The sequence below is a fragment of the Narcine bancroftii genome, chromosome 2, assembly GCF_036971445.1.
Source record: "Narcine bancroftii isolate sNarBan1 chromosome 2, sNarBan1.hap1, whole genome shotgun sequence".
Taxonomy (NCBI): Eukaryota; Metazoa; Chordata; class Chondrichthyes; order Torpediniformes; family Narcinidae; genus Narcine; species Narcine bancroftii.
In genome coordinates, this window is record NC_091470.1 from 106,073,745 (window position 1) to 106,095,758 (window position 22,014).

The 22,014-nt window shown below is 44.5% G+C and overlaps 2 long non-coding RNA genes across 2 annotated transcripts; one reads left to right on the forward strand and one right to left on the reverse strand.

The window, feature by feature from the left end:
* Positions 1–14,595: 14,595 nt before the first annotated feature.
* On the forward strand, positions 14,596–18,676 carry LOC138754087 (uncharacterized). Its single transcript, XR_011351559.1, has 2 exons — positions 14,596–15,316; positions 18,408–18,676. It is a non-coding gene; the product is annotated as an uncharacterized lncRNA (long non-coding RNA).
* Positions 18,375–20,315, reverse strand: LOC138754088 (uncharacterized). The gene is made up of 2 exons (XR_011351560.1): positions 20,216–20,315; positions 18,375–18,625 (listed from the first exon to the last, which is right to left on the reverse strand). It is a non-coding gene; the product is annotated as an uncharacterized lncRNA (long non-coding RNA).
* Positions 20,316–22,014: the final 1,699 nt, after the last annotated feature.

A 22,014-nucleotide genomic window follows, 5' to 3' on the forward strand; every position in this document is an offset into this window, starting at 1 on the left:
TCTGCAGTGCTTCAGGAGGAGAACAGGTCCCAGTGTCATCGTCTATTTAGGCAGCACTGTGCCCGTCGTGGCTTTCCTTGTGAAAGAAAAGATACGGTCATGTGGGGTCATGTTAGTGGCAGTACACAACAAAGAATGTATAGAGTGTAGGGCTTCTGGCAACACTTCTTGCCATCTAGTAACAGGCAGGTCTTTTGCTTTTAAAGTCAAGAGGATTGTTTTCCAGATAGTGGCATTTTCCCTTTTGACTTGTCCATTCCCCCTGGGATTGTAACTTGCAGTGTGTGCCGGCTCCAGGATTTCTGGGGTCGAGCTCCAGCCTGTCTGGTTGCAGCTCATGGCTAAGCCGCAGTCTCTGGTCCCTTAGGTGTAGCAAGGGTGGACCCTGGGGTACTGGGAGCTGCTGGTAGAGCCTCTGTGGGGCTGGTGTCTGCTGGAGGAGTAACCTGGGTGCTTGGGACTATTGGCTGAGTCTCTGGCTTTGGGACATTCGCAATGGGCTTAGGGGGGATCCCAGCGGTAGCATCAGATCTCCGTGGTACTGGGGAAACTGCTGCTGGGGGAGTGACGGTAGCAGTGTCTGCTCTCCTTGGCTCTGGAGTGGTTGGGAATTCTGCACATACGTGGCGATCGGGAGCACGCCTTGTGGAGATCCTTCTACCCGCACTTGTAGTGGCCCCTTTCTGATCAGACCGGGGTTTAGGGTCGGCGGCATCTGTACCGGCGAACCCACAGGCAGGCAGGGCTCTTGGCCATTTCTTACCTGCCCTATCGTACTTCTGTAGTCTTCCCTGCATTCTACCATGATTCCAGTACAGTGGTTCCTCGCCATCTCTGTCCTCAGAAGCATGTGCATGCTAGTTGTCCCCAGATTCCCTTCCTCAGGAAGAGTCTCTAGGTGGTCGGGAATGCAGGTTGGAGCAGAAGCAGCTTCCATCCGTGTAGCTATCATATTAGTTTATTAAATTGTACTGACAATAACCACACCAGCAGTGCGAGTATAAGACAACTTTTATAAACTAATATGTACACTAAGAGGACTTGTCTCTCTGCAAGACAAACCTGGAAGGCTAGACTGTAGCTCTGGACTGCTTTATATACAAGGTCACCGGGATGACCCCTGGTGACCTAGTGGTGTAATTACATATCACCACAGCCACCTGTAAATTGGAGGAATAATGCCTTGCATTCTCTCTCAGCATCAATATATGGTTCTCCAATTTCCAACAAACCCCTCCCCCAGACTCTCCCTTGTCCTCCCTACCCTTTCCCTTTCTTCTCCTATCAGAGATCTACCGTTAATCCTCTGCCCTCTTGCACTAACACTTCTCAGCTTTTTTCTCTTCTACCCTCCCATCTGTGTCTACTTACCTGTCCACCTGTGCTCAGGCCTGGGTTAACCATTAAGCAAAACAAGCACATGCTTAGGGCAACAATGGAAGTGGGGCGGGGGGGGGGGGGCGGGGGGGAACCACAGAGCTTTTTTTTTCCAGTGCTGGATTCCCCATGGAGCAGCTGAACAAGGGGCCCACAACTTGCATTTTTTCCTATTGCCCTAGTTATAAGTAAAACATAACCTGATGTTGCTTACTGTAATTTAGTGTTAAATAAAATTACAAAACAGGTTATATTTAATATAGTTGTGGGGTTTGAACTGGAGGAAACTGCATTTTTAATCTATTATTTCAATTCAGAACTTAATGAGTTGTCTTGTCACTCGGTCAGAGGGGGGAACCATTGTTGGGCTGTGCTTGGGCCATCAGTTGGCCTCAATCCAGCCCTGCCTGTGCTCCGTCTCCTCCCCACCCCCCCCCCCCCCCACCCGACATTTTTATTCGGGGCTGTGCCTTATTTTCGACATTCCTGTTGAAGGGCTTAGGCTCAAAAATCTTCCTTCCTACCGATGATACGTGACCTGATGAATTTCTCCACCACTTTTATGTACTTCATGTGTTTTTATTTGGGGTCTACCCGACTTATATTAACCTTTCCTTACTGATGTATTCTAACCTTCTTCCACTAAAAGAGGATTGGAAAGTTATTTTTAAAAATTAGATGTGCAATGGTTAATTCTCCAAATTTAGTTCCTTTAACTTTCCTGGTGAATAAATCCAAAATTACCTTAGTGTAATAGTTCATCTCAATTTTCATGCTCCATAACACAAGCAGGCTATTTGAGCAGAGCTGTCTTAGTTCACTTGAAAACATTTTCCACAGATGAAAATATTCATTCTGTGTAGTATGAATGTCTGAAGGTTCACTCTGACCTGAGGAGATCGTATGGAATAATTTATTTGCTTCCAGGAAAGGAATTTGCGAATTTCTGGTTCAAAGAATAATATGCATCATTAAAAGACTGTTTGGGACTGTACTAAACATCATTTCAGTCAGTGTTTGGGACTGTGCTAACACATCGATTCAGGCTGTGTTTGGGACTGTACTAAACACCAGTTCAGTCAGTGTTTGGGACTGTGCTAACACATCGATTCAGGCTGTGTTTGGGACTGTACTAAACACCATTTCAGTCAGTGTTTGGGACTGTGCTAACACATCGATTCAGGCTGTGTTTGAGACTGTACTAACCAGCAGTGTCTGTCTGTGTTTGGGACTGTATAACCATTGATTCTGTCTGTGTTTGGGACTGTACTAACCAGTGATTTTGTCTGTGTTTGGGACTGTACTAATCAGTGATTGTGTCTGTGTTTGGGACTGTACTAACCAGTGATTGTGTCTGTGTTTGGGACTGTACTAACCAGTGATTCTGTCTGTGTTTGGGACTGTACTAACCAGTGATTTTGTCTGTGTTTGGGACTGTACTAACCAGTGATTGTGTCTGTGTTTGGGACTGTACTAACCAGTGATTCTGTCTGTGTTTGGGACTGTACTAACCAGTGATTCTGTCTGTGTTTGGGACTGTACTAACCAGTGATTCTGTCTGTGTTTGGGACTGTACTAACCAGTGATTTTGTCTGCTGTCACTACTATTTACTTTGTTTCTATTTGCAAGGGTGTGGAGTTAATATGATAATATGTTTATTAATTGAAAAATTATTTTTATCAGATCATAACTTTAAAAACTGTTCTCTTTTAGTATCCTCGGAAAGTTTCCTTATCACCAGAAGGTTGGTGTTTACATTTGTCTTCCTTTAGAGTCTTTTAATACAAATCTTTGATCTCTAAAAACCACATTCTTCCAAAGCAGTCACTACTACAGTCCGACATGTGACACTTTTTTTCAGTTTAGATTTTTGTCTAGTCATTTTACTGCACAGAACAAATCAAATTCATTGCAAAGCAGCTACCTCCTAACCTCATTCAACTTTCAAAGAACATTCACCAGCACCCCGAGGCAAAGTTCACAGAGCCACCTGTAATTGATCAATCATCTGTCACAGGATAATAAGTGCACCCCAAGCCACAATCCTCAATGTTTACAGAATATCCAGGGTGACAATGTCTGGATCGGCCCGGATTTTAAATGCAATCGATATGCTCTTAGAACAAAGGAAAATAGAGCATAACACAATATGCATCAGGTGGGTTCTCGGAACCAAAAGGGATTCCTTTTCGTAAAAATCTATTCCTTTCCATCAGATGAGCAGCACGGTTAGCGTTCAAATCCGACGCTATCTGTAAGGAGTTTGTGTGCTCTCCTTGAGTTTGCGTGGGTTTCCTCCAGCTGTTCCATTTTCCTCCCACCGTTTGAGACGCACGGGAGTTGTAGGTGATTGGGAATTGGGCAGCATACACTCGTGGGCCGGTAGGGCCTGTCACCGTGCTGAATGAACAGTGAAGTACAGGCACTACCTTCCTTTCTCTACTTTTTGCACAACCTTAAAAAAATGTAACTTGTGGCAATATTTGCTCCCATAATTCTGATGCAACCTCTGTGATATGTTCAAGACATTGATCCCTCCATTGTGCTCGCTGCGAGATCAGTGCCCTGTGGCGATGTTTCTCCCAACAATGTAAGATTTGGATTGGAATATAACCTGTATTTATCTGATAAATGTCAAGCTCTTCTCTTGCTGTTCAAGACTTCATTACATTCTCTCCACACAGAAGCTCCAAATTTATCGTCAACAAGCAAAGGATTTCTACAGAACCAAGCTAAATATGGGGTGCTCGTACCAACTCCATTTGTTCAGAGGTACGTGAATCTATATTCACCAGAACCAGATTAATTCCAGTGAATCATTTTCTCTGTTTACTTCATTAGCTTAAAAACAAACCGCAGCGCGGTAACGACAACGCTGCCACTGGTGCGGACCCGGGAGAGCAGGGAGTGGGCACATACGCATCGTTCTATGGGTCATGCTACCTGACCTTAAAGCTCCTGATGGGCTTTAAGCAGCCCGTTAAAGAGGCTGATGGTGGCTCTTTTTTTTAAATAAGAAAACCCTGCAACCACAGGTCTATGTCCAAGGTAGTGGCGCCTGTGCTGGGCAGTGTTGCCCACTGGGGGGAAGAGCGGATTGCTAGAAATGGGGTCAACAGCCCCTGTTGAGAAGAAGCAGTGCAGGAGATGACCCTACAGGGACAGTGACTGAGGCAGCAGATCAACGAGTGGCTCAGCAGCTGAAGGACTCATGCAGGCTGTGGGCTGTTGGTGACTTGCGCTCGAAGGACCCACACAGGCTGCAGGCTGCTGAAGACTGGCTCTTGGGAAACAGGCATTAGAACTAGGATTCAAGAGGGTACTGAGGATAAGAAGGGCTCCCGGAGGGCCTCTAGTGCCGAAGGCTTCCTGGTTGTGCTGGAGGTTTGGATCGGGAGCTCGGGTTGCCGATAGTTTGAACTGGAGTCTGTGTAACTGCAGGAGCGATGGAAGTGAATCCACGGTCACTCGGTATATCTGAAGGGAATCTCTTTTGGTTCCCTTTTTCATGGTGACTCTTTGTTTGCCTTACGATAGGCTGAAGTCAAAGTAGATCATGCATATTACATTTTTAATGTATCATTACACGTCAATAAAAGGAAACTTTGAACTTTTAGTTATGGAAAAATAAAACCATTATCGAAACAGCTGTAACTCCATCGGGAATAGTGAAGGTTCATGGACCAAATGATAGATCTATTGTGTATCAGTGATTCACCTGCATCATCAGATACCCTTGCTCAGATAGGTAGCCTGCAAGAAATAACAGAGATGCAGTTGTAGTACTGACCTCTACATTGCGGAGCCCAGACATCAGCTCCAAGACACCTCCTTATATCTACTCCTGGACCAAGACCCCACTAACCATCATCAAGATATTGTCTCAGACTATAAATGACATCATTACTTCAGGTCACCTCCCCATCACCACCTCTAACCTGACAGTTCTCCATTCCTAGAGCACGTGCTTCCATCAGTCCTAGAGCCTCCACGTTGATGCAATCACAAAGAAGGCCCACCTACGGCTATACTTTGTGAGGTGCCTGAGGGGATTCGGTACGTCACCAAAGACTCACGGAAACTTCTACAGGTGGGCGGTGGAGAGCATTCTGGCTGGTTGCATCACTGCCTGGTACGGAGATGCCAATACTCAAGACGAGAGAAAAATCCAGAGGGTTGTTAACTCGGCCTGTGACATCACGGGCACTAGACTTCACTCCATCGAGGACATCCACATGAGGCGGTGTCTTTAAAAAGCAGCTTCTATCCTCAAAGACCTCCACCACCCAGGCCACACCCTCTTCAATCTGCTACCATTGGGAAAAAGGTACAGGAGCCTAAAGACGAGCACTCAATGGCACAAGGACAGCTTCCATCAGATTCCTGAATAATCAATGAACCAAAGACACTCCCTTACTTTTCATGCACTTTTTTTTTATTGGTAGTAATGTTGTAACATGGTTATAATATAATTATTTGCTCTACTGCTGCTAAACATTGAATTTCATGACTGGTTCATGACAAAAAAATCCTGATTCTGATCTTCTACCCAAAATTCACAAACAGAACTGCCTAGGGGGACCTATTGTTTCTGCCTGCTTTTGCTCCACTGAACTCATTTCCCATCTCAAAACCACCCTCTTCTCCCTTATTCAGTCCCTCCCACCTACATCTGGGTCATCCGGCTCACATGGAATGAGAGAGGGCAGTTTGTTGGCACAGTGGGTAGAGCCACTCTTCACAGCAGTAGAGCCCCAGGACCAATCCTCCCTGTACCAAGTTTGCTCATTTTCTCTTCGACTGACTGGGGTCCCTCCGGGTGCTCCAGCTTCCTCCCAAAAAGAGCAGGGCAGCAGGTTAATCAACCACTGTATGAGTGAGTGTAGGTGAGTGGCAGAGTTTTTTGAGGGGGGGAATTGACGGAAATGTGGGCTGAATAAAGTAGAATAGGTGACAAATTGGATGGGCTGAGGGCCTGCCTCCATGTTATGTTATATGACTGTGAGAAGTGCCATGGATTGCCATTGCAGCCTAGCTGTTGGAAATGACTACCTTAAAATCTCAAGGAGTCCACGGTCCTCTTACAACAGCTCAAAGCATAGACCAGTGTTATGCCAACCTAATAATGTGATTTTGTAACTGCCAAGAATTTTCCTAGAACCCTCCATTTTTTATCATGTACCTAATGACCTGTAAAAGATCCTATCGTACCTGCTTCCACCTCCGTTGCTGGCAGCACATTCCATGCACCCATCACTCTCTGTGCAACAAGATTGGAACATGCTTGTCACCAGGCAAGTGGAGGGGTGCAATGCTGGAGACCTGTTGATGGAAACGAATACTTTACAGAGTGTTCCTGTTGCACAGGCACTCAGTCTGTGGTTGTGAGCAGTTAACCCTTGCAGTTAGCACAACGTGTTACAGTGGCACCAATCAGGACCAGGTTTCGAACCTCGCGCTGTCTGTAAGGAGTTTGTTTGTTCTCCTCGTATCTGCATGAGTTTTCCCTGGGGGCTCCGGTTTCCTCCCACCATTCAAAATGTGCCGGGGTGTAGGTTAATTAGGTGTAAATTTTTTTTACTCAGTTAACCATGTCTGTTTTTGTTTGCAGTGGAATGCAAGACAATTTCTTGGGTAAGTGAAATGAGAAAACTATTTAAAATCCAGGTGAAAGGAATTGAAAATAAAAGCCAGCTTTGCAAAGATGCACTGGCTTCTCCCTGGCAAACCTTGGTTCAGTTCAAACACTTGTACCTGCTGTAAAGAAGTGGAGGGATGGCAGCAAGGAACAAAGACCCAGCCTGCTCAGCCTCTCCTTGTAGCTCAGGCCCCCGAGTTCTCGCAACATCCTCATAAATGTTCTCTGTACCGTCTCCAGTTTTTGACAGCATCTTTTCTGGAATGCGGTGAGCAGAACGGAACACAATGCACAAAAACTGGGTGAAACACAAAAAGTCTGTAGACATGGTTGTTGTAAAGCACACTCAGAAGTGCTGGAGGGACTTGGGCGGACTCGCAGCGTCCACAGGAGGTAAAGGTGTATTAATGACATTTCGGGCTGGAACCCTTCCTCGAGGTATATCCAAAGAACAGAAAGACGTCAGAATGAAAACTGAAGACTGGCCGGGGGTGGGGGGAGGAGGAGTCACGACCAACAAAAGGTGTTAATTGGGTATGAGAAGAGGAGAGGTGAGGATTGATTTTGGCTCTGTGAAAGGAGACAGATGGAAAGGGAGGGAGAGAGAGAGAACTAGAGGAAAGGAGACAGGGGGTGAAGATGGGGAGGGGGGGCGGGCGGGGTTTAACAGAGGCCAGAGAAGTTCATCTTAATGCCATTGGATTGGAAGAGGAGTTGTTCCTCCAATTTCCAAATGGCCTCAGTCTGGCCATGCATGAGACCATGAGCAGATGCCAGCAAGGGAATGGGGGCGGGGAATTGAAATGGATAGCTGCTGGGAGATCCCCACTACTGCAGCAGGCAGAGCCTAGGTGCTCAACAAAGCAATCTCCCAGTCTGCTCCCGGTTTCTCCGATGCAGTAGACACCCCCTGCAGATTCACAAGTGGAATGATGCTTCACTTGGAAGGACTGTTTATGCTCCAGAATGGGAGGACAGGTGGCCACATGTGGAGAATCTCTTGCGGTCACAAGGGTATATGCCAAGGGGATGCTTGGCGGAGAAGGAGGATGGATGAGGGAGTCATGGAGCGAGTGGTCCCAGCAGAAGGCGGAGAGGGGTGGAGAAGAGAATGTGTGTCTTCATGGCAGGATCACATAGTAGGTGGCAGAAATGGTAAAGGAGGATATGTTGGACACCGAGGCTGGCGCACTGGCTCTTGGTCCACATGGCTTAAAAATCTGCTTCCTCCATGACCTCGCCCCATCTCAACTCATCTATACTCTAGTCCTGCTCCAACTATGTACTCACCCCTTCACACTGTGACTGGATAACAGCAAAGCTCCTTCTTGATGACCCAACCCGTGGGCTGCAGCGTGAAGATAGCTTCGAGAAATGTTCACTGCAATTGGTTTCTTCATTCACCTGCTTTTTTCCATAATTCACTTCGCTTAGTGGGCTGATATAGAATAAAGAAATGGTGGAGAATCACAAAGGGTCGAACTTGGGAAACATTCCAGAGTGGAAATTTCAGAACATGTCATGTGTCACAGCTCTTCAGTCTTGTTTTGTTTTTCTTTATCAGGGAATGCAAGTATCAGCCAGTTATCATCTCTGCAAAGTTCTGTCGGAGAGGTGGGTGTCCTATCACTATACTGCAGTGTTGTTGGTGAGCTGATGCAGCACAGAAGCAGGCCCATAGGCTGTTGTTTTGCTCCCAGTCTCCTTTCCCAATGCAAACCCATTCCCCTGGTGTAAACAGACAGTGCTGCTCTAGGTACTATGTAAGAAAAAAAAAGGGTGTCATGGACTGTGAGGGAGGGAAGGGAAATATTTACCATGGACTAAGGTTGGCACAACATGGTAGGCTGAAAGGCCTGTACTGTGCTGTCCAGAGCCACTTTCAGGCGCTCAGATGCAGATAATGCATGCGGCAGACGCGGCTGGAGGAGTGCAGCTGGGATGTTCAGGTGGCCACGGAGAAGATGCCTTTCTGTCACCTGAACGTGCCGGCTGAAGGAGAGTCGCGTCCGAGCGAACGCTGGCTCCTGTGGACTGTAGCTGTAGTCCCACTGCTGCTTTCAGGTGCAAAGATTATACCTACAGAAGATTATACCTACAGAAGTGCTCCTCCTGGCCGGGTTCTCCACTTTCAGGTGGCCACCCGACAGCCGCATAGGGTTAGAATATGCGCCTTTACATTGGGGTATTTTGGCCACCTGAAAGTGCCTCAGGAGGGCCAGTCATAACTCATTATTTTTGCATAAAGAATTTACACATTTTGGTTTGCTTGTGTCGAGTCATGCGATGTGAGAACAGACCTTTTGGCTTATCATGCCCAGGTCGGCCAAAATATCACATGCACACTCGTCCCCTCTGCCCATATTCCTCTACACTAGTGGTTTTCAAACTTTTACTTTCCACTCACATACCACCTTAAGTAATCCATAGTACTCTGTGTAAGGAATTGCTTAAGGTGGTATATGACTGGAAAGAAAAAGTTTGAAAACCACTGTTTTAATCGTCCCTAATTGACTTGTTATGTTCACGGTTTTGCAACTCCAAAGGAAATCGGCCAAGGAGAATATTTCTCAAGCAAAATATTTCAGTAACAAATGGGGCTAGACCAATGGTACTCACCCTTTTTCTTTCCACTCACATCCCATGTTCAGTAATCCCTGTGCCTTCAGTGCTCTGTGATTAGTAAGGGATTGCTTAAGGTGGGATGTGAGTGGGAAGGTAAGATTGAGAATCCCTGCTTATGATTAAAACAGTGGTTTTCAAACATTTTCTTCCCACCCACAGAGATTTCTGAGGCTGTGGAATGCTTGGGTAGGGGATGGGTGGGGGGTGGGGTTGGTGGAGAGGGGGTTCGTCAGTGAAGCAGAGGTCATTGTGGAGTAGTTTGAATTAAACAAAGAAATTTGAAGGGATATGGGAACATAACCTTTAATTTAAAAGAGACAAAAAAATCGCAGAAGGAAGAAAATAAGATTTTTTAAAAAACCACTGCTTTTAATCCAGCACCTTATCATTATCGTTGCAGAAGATCAGGGAGGTGATGAAATTTTCTTTTACATTTTTCTTTCTTGTGTTGCGGATAGCATCATTCTTCGGAGTACTGACGGCTCAAAACAAGAGTGACATCTACTTCCTAAGAAATCTGAGGAGACCTGGCATATTGTCAGGAACTCTTCAGGTGCACTGTGGAAAATACACTGAATGTTTGTATCATAACCTGGGTTAGTAACTCAAATGTCCAGAAGGTAGAAAATCTAGCCAGATCTATCAGAAAAGATGCAGACATCTATGTCAGGCACTGCCTCAACAAGACAGCCAGTGTCATAGAGGATCCCCATCACCCTGGCCACAACCTCTTCTCACTGCTATCTTCAGAGAGAAGGTGCAGAAGCCTGAAAACCAGTACCTTTAGGTTCAAGAATAGCATCTTTCCAACAGCTATTAGGCTCTTGAACACCCCTTTACTACCCCAACTCTCACCGTAGACTATTACGGGAGCACCGAAAGATCTGTCTGCGCTATTGAAATTTAATTTTTTTGTGCACTAACTACAATTGTGAATATTTATCTATCATTTTATATTTATTATCTTCTTATTCAGTCTCAGCCAATTGTGCAAATTTAATGTACACGCTTATAGTCGGTGTATCCTATACTATGGTTTAGCTGCAGCAAATAAGAGCTTTGGTGAATCTGTACAGAAATGACAATATCCCCTTCCAAATACCAAGTGCACGTGCTAGTTAGAAACTCATATTATCTGTTACGTTGGTCAGATTCAGTTCTTCTTCGTGGACTCCATTTTAAATCCCAAGGAGGCAAGTTTCAAAGTGACATAAAGGCCCACTTCACCAATGCTCTTCAGGTGGCGCACTTAGCGTAGTTCTCAGCAAACCACTATTGAGGCACCGGTGACCCGTGTTCAAAACCGTTCTCTCCATGTCTTGTGTGGGTTTTCCCCAGGTGCTCTGGTTTCCTCCCACCCTCTAAAACGTACGGGGTTGTAGGAATTTGGGTGTAAAAGGCCGGCATCGATGTCTACCGTGCTGTAAAGCAATAAAATTTGAAATAAAAATTTTACCTCCTCTAAATTGAACAGATGAGCTGATATCATCCAGCAAAAGAGCACATCTGTTTTTTTTTAAATTCTTCTCTCTGTCTGCAGAATATCTCTTTAAAAAGTAAACCCTGGTTTGCAAGCAAGTGTGATCGAAAGACAGGGGAAGCTGCATTGTATGAAAATGGAAAGGTAGGTATCAGACGTTCTTGTTTTTAAAATATTTTATTTATAGATTTAAAGCCACAATAAATTTGTCGTTTTTACAAACATAAAATTCAAATCCCATGTGGTATAAAAAAAAGATAAAAAGAAATAAAGATAGAAATATAGATTTACCCAGACCCCCCCCACTAAAAAGAAAGAAAGAAAGGGATCAGAGCTCTTCAAGAGGAGTTTTATTAATATAATATTTCATAATATTGTATATATAGAGACCTTAGAAGAAATAAAATATCAAAAATTCAATTAAATATTTAAACCCTTTTGTAAATATGGGCTCCATATTTTCAAAAATAAATATTTATCTCGTCAATTATAAGCTATTTTCTCAAGTGGTACACAGCTCTGAATTTCAACATTCCCAAATTTATATCTGATTTCCAAGATATGGCTATGCCCTTTCTAGCCTTAGCTAATGCAATTTGCACAGATTTAACTTGATGAATATTCAGTTTTAATTTAAATTGAATTCCTTTAACATCTCCTAATAGGGTATCAGAAGTTCTTGAGGATGTTCTTGTTTGAAACATCTGACTAAAATGGCTGACTGTAAAACTGGGCAAAAGTTCTGATCTTTGATGAATGGTGGCACAGAGTTCTCAGTAATATCATTCTTCTTCCAGTGCAGATTGTAAGAAAATGTTTCGCTGACCTCTACGGTCTGAATGCATCTTTCCGACTCTCTCATGTTGACTTTAGATTATTGGTTTTTTTTGTTCAACTATGCACAAGCATAGTTGCTTTATTGGCTTTGCTCTTTGTGTCCCTCCAGTTAGTTCATTCATCCTTTAACCAGGTGGAACAGTGTGTACAAAGGGAAATATCACGCACAGTCCAGCAGCTATTTGCCATGTCTTGCAAAGCTATTTTTTCTTTTCATTACCGACATGGAGTCACACAACGAGGAAACAGGCCCTTCAGCCCATTGGCCACACTGGCCAAAATGTCCCACTCACACTAGTCCCACCTGCTTGTGTTTGGCCCATATCCCTCTCAACCCATCCTATCCATGGATCTGACCAATCTGTTCTTAAGCTTTGCAATAATACTTGCCTCAACCACTTCCTCCCGCTCCTTACAACCACCTCCCTCTTTACATAAAAGTTACCCCTCAGGTCACCCACCCCCATCCCCTCAACCTATGTCCTCTGGTTACCTATTCCCCACTCTGGGCAAAAGACACCTAATCGTTTCCTCTCGTGACTTTGTACACCTCGATGAAATCACCCCTCATCCTCCTGCGCTCCAAAGAATAAAGCCCTGACCGGCTCAACCTTTCTTTGTAGCTCAGGCCTCCTGAGTCCTGGCAACATCCTCATAAATCTTCTCTGCACCGTCTCCAGATAGATCTTTCCTGTAGCACGGTGATGAAAACTGAACACCATGCTCCAAAGAAGGCCTCACCAATGGCTTGTACAATTGTAGAATGACGTTCTAATCTCTGTACTCAATTGTCTGACTAATGGGGGGGGGGGGGGTGGGCGAGGGAATTGACAGTAGAAACACAATATCTCTTGAAATCATCTTCAGGATGCAGGTATCCCCCACTTTTTGAAAATCTGCTTTATGCCACTTCACTTTTACGAAAGAATTACATTAGTACCTTTTCTCGGTAACTGAAAGAAATCAGAAAAGGATTTTCGCTTTTATGATAAAAGGCGAAAAGCGAACATAGCATTCGGCAGGCTGTTAGGAAAGTGCGGGGCAGTGGGATCAGTGTGAGGACATTGCCGGCTGTCAGGAGAGTGCAGGGACTGATAGCGGGCTGTCGGGAGTACGTGGGGCACTGGGATCAGAGTGGGGACTGATAGTGGGCTGACGGAAGAGCATGGGGTAGTGGGATCAGTGTGGGGACTGATAGTGGGCTGTTGAGAGAGCACGGGGCAGTGGGATCAGTGTGGGGACTGAGAGCAGGCTGTCAGAAGTGCATGGGGCAGTGGGGACTGATTGCGGGCTGTCGGGAGTGTGTGGGGCACTGGGATCAGTGTGGGGACTAATGGTGGGCTGTGGGGAGAGCACAGAGCAGTGGATCTGGGAATGCTCAAAAATGTTTCCCATATAAATTAATGGTAATCACTTCTTCGCTTTACGCCATTTCGGCTTACGAAAGGTTTCATAGGAATATTCTACTTTCAGATAGCAGAGGATATCTATATTGCATCCATAAAACATTTATTAATAATCAGAAAGCTTGGAGGACACAACATTTATTGGCCAAATCTGAGCGTGAGCCACCTTCCTGAGTAACTGCAGTAATTGTGCGAAGGTGCCCCATTAGTATTGTTGGACGTTGAGCTCCAGGATTTAGACAATGAAGCAGCAATCCTTATCTTTCTTTCTTTATCACAAGTTGCATGTTTTTTAAGACAAATATCATCATCTTCTGACCATGTCCTGTGCTGCCACATCTTGGGATGTTGTGAAGTTGTACAAGACATTGTTGAGGCCTTATTTGAAGTGCTGTGTGCAATGTTGGTCACCAACCTACAGGAAAGATATCAATAAAATTGAAAGTGTGAAGGTTTACCTGGCAATGTTCCCTCTAATGTTCAGCCATCAGTGTGCACAAAAATCTTACGTTGTGCATTTTTTTTTCCTGTGACGAAAGTATGTGTGCCCTGAAAGCTTGTGCAAATGCAAACTTGAAATTGTTTCAAGATAATTTTGGCACAGCCCATCTCTCACGGCTAATCAAACTGTATTGGCATGTTTTAATATAATAACTAGTTAACAGAAACAGCTAAGAGATTATTTTCAATAAGTATTAATTGCTACATTATTTTAGGTCACTAACCTTTCATGCGCACATTAATTTCCTTCGTGTGCTGGTGGCAAAACATGTGTGCGTGCGCGCATGCCCACAGCTTAGAGGGAACAGTGCAGACCAGGATGTTGCTAGTACTTGAGGCACTGTGTCACAGGGAAAGGCTGAATCAGTTAGGGCTTTATTCCCTGGAGATTAGGAGAATGAGGGGAGATTTGATAGAGATTATGAGGAGTATAAAAAGAGTAAATGCAAACAGGCTTACTCGAGTGGGGTTGAGTGAGTCAAGAACTGAAAAACATGGGTTAAGGGTGAAAGATAAATTATTTAAGGGGAATTGTAGTGCATCGAATGACTCAAACCAAGGCTTTTATTAGCAAAAGACTGGAGCGTATTACATTGAGGTCAACCAGTCCAGACTGACCTGGGTCTGGTTAGGAGCAGCCCTTTATGACCTGCCAGTAGGCGTGGCTAAGGCCTTCAGCCAATCACTACCACTATATGTAAATATATACAAATATATACATTGATGATAGCATACTGTACTATCACAGGAACATTGGGGGAAAATTCATCACTCAGAAGAGGATCACGAGCATGTGGGATGAGAGCTGGTTTAAGACCAATTTGGATATGTACATGGATGGGAGATGGTTGGAGAGCAATGGTCCTGGCCTGTAGATGGGACATGGTGGAATAATACTTTGCCACAGACAAGATGGGCCAAAGGGCTTGTTTCTGTGCTGTAGTGTTCTCTGACTCTATCTCCTTGCACACTTCTTTCAGGTTTGCTAGCTGTTGTGCTTGTTCTTGCAAGAAGAATGACTTTACATGGTTTTAACACCTAACTGACTTTATTTTCCTTGAGCTGCTTCAACCGACGTCCAAGGACAACCCCTGTCATATGTCTTTTCTAGTTTCCACCCAACCCTGTGCATTGCATCCTAGGAAATGTGGTTCTTCTTTATACATCTAATAACACAGTGGCATTCTGCACTTTGGGACTAAATCCTTTCCATTTTTCCGACCCAGAATGGAATTGGGTCAAAGAAACAAGCCGGCACCTTGTTGTGAATAATGCATGTCCTTTCTAAACTTAAGGATGGTGCATTCCTCGTGAGGCCGAGTTCAGGAAGTAACAGAAACCAACCGTACACTTTGGCAGTGTTCTCCAGGGGAAAAGTTTACAACATTCCCATTCGCTGTAATGAAGGCAGCAACCACTATATTCTTGGCAAGAAAAAGGCAGGAGAGAAGGTGAGTAGATCAATAGCAAGGGAGGTCTTCATTTTACTGTGCATAGAAAGCATGCAGTCTAGTGTGGGCATATTATGGAGTTTGACATCTCATGTCCTACCATTCACTACCATTTTTTAATTTCCCAATATCTTGTCACTTGTAAGGATTCTTTTCCATCTCCACCTAATCTATAATGCTGCTGTAATTGCAGATAATCTTCCTCGCCATCCACACCCTATAATATGCAAGTTGTCAATATATATCTATATATCAGTCCCAGCACTGATCCTTGTGGTGCACTACTGGCCACAGGCATCCACTAAGGCCCTCAGCCTTTTAGCACCAAACCAGTCTTGAATGCAATTAGCTAACTCACCTTGGATCGGTTGTACCTTAAGCTTCTAGAGCAGCCTGCCATGAGGGACCTTGCTCAATGTCTGAGTAAACCTCACGCACACGTCAGTCTTTGTTACCACCTTAAAAAAACCCTCTATAATTACATCATTTGATGCACAGGATTTAGATCGTAAGGTGTAGAAGCCGAATTAGGCCATTCAGCCCATTAAGTCTACACTGTCAGTCCATCATGGCTGATTTACCATCCTTTTCAACCTCATTCTCCTGCCTTCTCCTCGTAACCCATGAATCCCTTCCCAATCAAAACTTGTCTAAACCCCTTAAATATACCCAATGACTTGGCCTCCACAGCCATTCACACCAACAAATTCTACAGATTCACCAGCCTCTGGATGAAGAAATTCCTCCTCGACTCACCCCAAAAGGGATTTATTTTACTCTGAAGCAGTGTCAGAACAAGTCAAATCGGGGGGCATTAGGGTAACAGCTGTGGGGGAGGGGGCACAAACTAACTTTTGAAAACTCACTCAGCGGGATGCGGGGGAGAAGTGGGTGCCATACCTGCCTTGAACCTCCTCTGTGCACTGCTGTCTCACTTCCCCCGCCTTCCGATGTAACTATAGCGCGTGGAGATGAAACAAAACCACTACTGCAGATGGAGGGGGGGGGGCACACTAAGTCATTTGGGGTGGCATGGTCCGAGTGCCCCCTCCCCCCATGACACTAAGCCTGACTGTGTCCTCTGGTCCTTGACTCCCCCTTCATCAGAAAAATTCTCTCCATGCCTTTGCAGTTGATAGACGTCTTGCCCATCTCTCCATGTTCACCTAGCAATGACCCACTTAGAAAAACGGGGATGCTACGTGAGGTTACTTTTTATAGACTTTAGTTCTGCTTTTAATACTATTATTCCAGGCAGGCTGGTTGGTGAAATCACTGACTTAGGATTTTCCGTATCTATTTATCTATGGATCAAGGACATTAACAAACCATTCCCAGACTGTAAAAATAGGCACTCATTATTCCCCTTCTCTCACACTTAGCACTGGTTCCCCGCAGGGCTGTTTGTTGAGCCCATAACTATGTCTCCAAATATTTCTCCAACACAATCGTAAAATTTGCGGATGACACCACTAGGGTTGGACACATTTCAAAGAGTGATGAGTTAGCTTACAGCGACGAAGTTCACGGACTGTCAGTGTGGTGCTCAGAAAACAATCTGGTTTTAAGTTCCTTGAAGAGGAAAGAGCCAGTAATAAATTTCAGGAGAAACATTGCGGCCCCAGCTCCATTGCATATTAATGGAGATTGTGGGGAAAGAGTCATGACTTGTAAGTTTCTGGGAACGTATTTGGCTGAGGATCTATCTTAGACTATTAATACCACCTTTATAGTCAAGAAGGCACATCAACGTCTCAATTTTCTGAGAATGCTTGGGAAATTAATCTACAGGAGAAGCTATTGGTGTCCTTCTATCGCTGCTCTATTGAAAGCGTGCTGGGTTACTGCACTCCGTGCGATTTGCCAGCTGTACATCAGCGGAGAAGAGGGATCTTCAGAGGGTTATCAATATGGCCCAGAAGATCACTGGGTGCTCCTTGTCCCCTCTGGAGGATTTATTTTGATCTCGCTGTATCACGAAAGCAGTCGATATTCTTAAGGATTCTACTCACCTGGGCCATCATTTCTTTGACCTATTGCCCTCAGGTAGATGATATAGGTCCATTAAATCACAGACCAACAGACTCAAGTGCAGTTTCTATTCCAGAGCCATTCGAGAATTAAACTCAGCCAATTAGTTTATTTTATATTCTTTTAATGCTGCTTTTTTTTTCTTTTTTGCTTTTCTTGATTTTATTGTTTTTATATGCACTTGTATGTTGTATTTGTGAATAATATGCACTTGTATGTTGTATTTGAATAATACTGCATTATTAATTTTGTGGTGTTTTCTTTTGCAACGAGAATAAAGTATATTTAATTACTCTATCCATAACTTCTCTGCATACAAAGCCTCTCAAACTAGGGAGCAGGTTCGAGGTGGAAGGTAGAAGGACCACAGTTCACTGAGCCACTGCAGAGGTCCTCAAGGCTTCAATTCGGCTTTGCAATGGTTCCCAACTCCACCAAACCAACCTCCTGCAGTGGCTGATGAATTCATGGATTATCTTGCGTCTCCCTAAAATTTTACCCCTGAGCAATTTGCTCCCATCCCATCCATATTCCGAAATACCATCTTCTCAGATGATCATTGCGCTACCTCGCCTAGTCTTACTGCCCCCTCCTCAATCCTCCTCCGCCTTTCCAGTTGATGGATGTCTCCCCATCCAAGCATTCCCTGCCTGCCATCTCTACCCTTAAGTCTCCTTCCCAACACTCCATTCTCTGCAACTACAAGGAAAGTTATCTCCATCACCAGCCAATCCTCTCTGCTTGGCCTCTCCTCCAAAGGTGCTCTCAGGCTTTCAATTACTTACATTTTTAATATTTAGACATACAGCCCGCTAACAGGCCATTTCAGCCCACGAGTCCCAATTAACCTACAAATGGTGGGAGGAAACCAGAGCCCCCAGGGAAAACCCACAGTTACAAACTCTTTATAGGTAATGCGAGATTCGAACCCTGGTCCCGATCGTTGGTGCAGTAAAGGTGTGGCGCTAACTGTGCTGCACTTCGCCAGTCTTTCCTGCAAACTCTCAACCTCTCCTCTCCAACTCACTTCTTGTTCTTTTTGTGTTTATTCCTGGATCAGCTCTTTAAAACGCTTACAGAAATGATCGAATATTATCAGCAGAAATTGTTGATCCTGATTAATGAGCAGAACCACATGAAAGATTCAACCTTGCTGCTTCACCCTGTCCAACCGTGAGTGACCGGCAACCGTCCCGAAAGTCATCCTGACCTGCTCCGAAATTAAATCCCAGCCTTGTCACCTCATCCTTCAGGAACCAGGAGTTGTCTGCGATTTGCCTGCAATAAAACTTAGAGTGGGTGAAAAGCAAGCTTCACTGGCTAAAATAATATTTTTGTATGGGTTATTATTCTTTTAAATTCATCCTTCTGTCTATTCTTTATGTGTGAACCCACATGTCATGATTGTCAGAACTCATTGGGAAAGCACCTCTTCAGGGAAGAGTGGCTGGTATTCTAGATGAAAATTTAGGGGTGCTGAGGCCAGTTGTCATATTTAATTTCTAATTTAGTTTTGTTTTAATTTAGAGAAGCAGCATAGTTACAGGCCCTTCTGGCCACCCAAATGCACCCATTTGTCCATTTAAGCTTCAAACCCCGAACGTCTTTGGAATGTGGGAGAAAACCGGAGCACCCAGAGGAATCCCACACAGACACAGGGAGATCATACGAATATATATAGATGAATGCTTGTCCAGCATACATATTGTTCGTCAGTACGTGTGTTATGTCTGGTTGTGTGTCCGCATGTTTTGCACCGAGGACCGGAGAACGCTGTTTCGTCAGGTTGTACTTAGGCAATTGTATGATGGCGGTGGATTTGAACCCACGCTACTGGCGCTATGACAGTGTTGCACTAACTGCTATGCCATGCTGCTCAGTTCTGCTTCACTGAAATTATTTTAGAAATATTAGTGCTAGGCTTTGCATATGGCCAACTCATAAGCAGGAACAGTTGAGTTTCTTACTAAATTTGAAAACTTTGGTGTTGAGCAAAATCCACAACTTCATTTTCTGCAAGATGTTCCAGGCTTGGTTAGAGTGAGCAGCTCCTTTGGTTGTTCGACATTCTCACTGCCCGTGGGAAGAAGCTGTTCCTCAGCCTGGTGGGGCTGGCTCTGATACTCCTTTATCTCATCCCACGACAAGAATAGCTGAAAGATACTATGTGTGAGTTGGAAGGGGTCCTCAATAATTTTGCGCGCCCTCTTCAGACATCGATCCTGGTAGATCACGTCGATGGGGGAGGGGAGGGAAGGGATACTCCAGTGATTGTCTCTGCCACTCTTATGGTCCTGTGGATTGGCCTCTGATCCATTTCTCTGCAGCAGCCCATCAGGGCGCTCTTGGTAGAAGGTTGACATAATGGTGGCCGGTAGCCTTGCCTGTTTCAGTTTTCTCAGGAAGTGCAACTGTTGCTGCACCTCCCTGACAAGTGAAGAGATCTGTGTTCACAATGGGCCACTACTTACGTAAAGGGAGTTGCTGATGTGTAGTGGAGGGAGGTCGTACCTGGTCCTCCTGAAGTCCACCATCATCTCCATGACCTTATCCACATTGAAATTCAGGTTGTTATTCTCACACCATATCACCAGATTTTCCACCTCTTCTCTGTAATGCGACACATCGTTGTGAGTGTCAAACAAGGCTCGATTCTTTTACTGAGGTTGAAGTGGGAGGGAGGGTGAAAGATGATGGGAGAAGGAGGGGAGGGGAGGAAAGGTAAAAGAGAGGACTCGGTAAACAATGACCTGTAAAAGGGGAGAATTGTTCCCCTATATTACCGGGCTGTAAAACTATAAATAAAATTTTCCAAAAAAATAAACAATGTTGTATCATTGCCCAGATTCTTTCTTCTATCTCTCTTACCAGTCTCATCTCTGCTCCAACAGCTTCCCTGTGTTTGGTGACTAATCCATAGGTACCTGTACTTATGAGAAACTATTCAACTGACATTGCCTTCACTCCAGAATCAACCTTAGCAGTTAATTGACAGTTGCACACATAGCCTTGAAACTTTGTCACACCTCATTACCTCATGTCTATTCAAACCTTTGAATGGAACAAAGAACTTAGAACCACTTTGGAATCATAAGAAAGCCTAGTCTGTTTTTTTTCTATCCAGGCCTTTCAGTATTTGATAGATTCAAAGAAACCACCCCTCATTCGAAGTTCAGATTTATTGCCAAAGTACATACATGACATCACATGCTACCCTGAGCTTTTTCCTGTGGACCAGGGAGAATTTCTACTTATAGGTAACTGTACTCAATGTGACAGAGAAATGTAAACAAAGAAAAGATGGAAACAAACTGACCATGCAATAGGGAGAAAAATAAATATTCAGGAATAAATAATGTGCAAAGTAAGAGCCCTTAAATGAGTCCCTGATTGAGTTTGTTGTTGAGGAGTCTGATGGTGGAGGGGAGCAGCTGTTCCTGAACCTAGTCTTGTGGCACTGATACCTTTCGGTGTGTGCTGGATGGTGGAGTTCCTTAATCTTGGAGCCCAAGAAGAAAGAGTGCAGTAACCTGCCTTAATGATGATCGACCAGTAGCACTTACATCAACAGTGAGGAAGGGTTTTGAAAAGTTGGTGTTGAAGCATATCAGATCTTGCCTAAGTGGTGACATGAATATGTTCCAATTCGCCTATCATAGCAACAGGTGCTATCTCACTGGCTCAACACAAAGCTCTGGAACACCTAAACAGTAAAGATCAGGATGCTTGTTTTCAACTACAGTTCGGCATTTAACACCATCATGCCCTCAAAACTGATCAACAAACTCCAAGTCCTGGGACTCAACACCCCACTGTGTAACTGGATCGTGGATTTACTCACCTCCAGACCACAATCAGTGAGGATTAGTAAGAAATATCTCCACAATCTCCATCCGTACCAGAGGATCACAGGACTGCATTCTTCGTCCACTGCTCACTTTACACCTACGACTCTGTGGCTCGGTACGACAATAACACCATCTACAAATTTGCCAATGAAACCATGGTAGTGGGTTGTATAAAGAAAGGTGACGAGTTGTCATATAGGAAGGAAATTGAAAACTTGGCTGAATGGTGCACTAACCTTGCATTCGATGTCACCAAAACCAAAGACCTGATTGTTGACTTCAGGAAGGGAAAACCAGAGGTGTATGATCCAGTGATCACTGGGGGAAAGGGTAAGCAAATTTAAGTTCTTGGGAGTCACTATCTTGGAGGATCTTTCCTGGACCAAACACACCAATGGCATCATGAAGAAAGCACGTCAACATCTCTCCTTCCTCAGGAGTTTGCGAAGGTTTGGCATGACACCAGGAACCCTGGCAAATTTCTACAGAGGTGTGGTGGAAAATGTGCTGACTAGATGCATCACGGTCTGGTATGAGGACACCAATACCCCTGAGCATAAATCCCTGCAAAAGGTAGTAGACACAACCCAGGTCATTACAGGTAAAACCCTACCCACTATCAAGAACATCTATAGGGAACATCTGTCGGAGAGCAGCAACAATCATCAAAGACCCACACTACCCAGCACACAGTCTGTTCTCATTGGTGCCATCAGGAAAGAGATATCGGTGCCACAAGACTCGCACCACCAGGTTCAGGAACAGCTGCTACGCCTCCACCATCAGACTCCTCAACAACAATTAGGGACTCATTTAAGG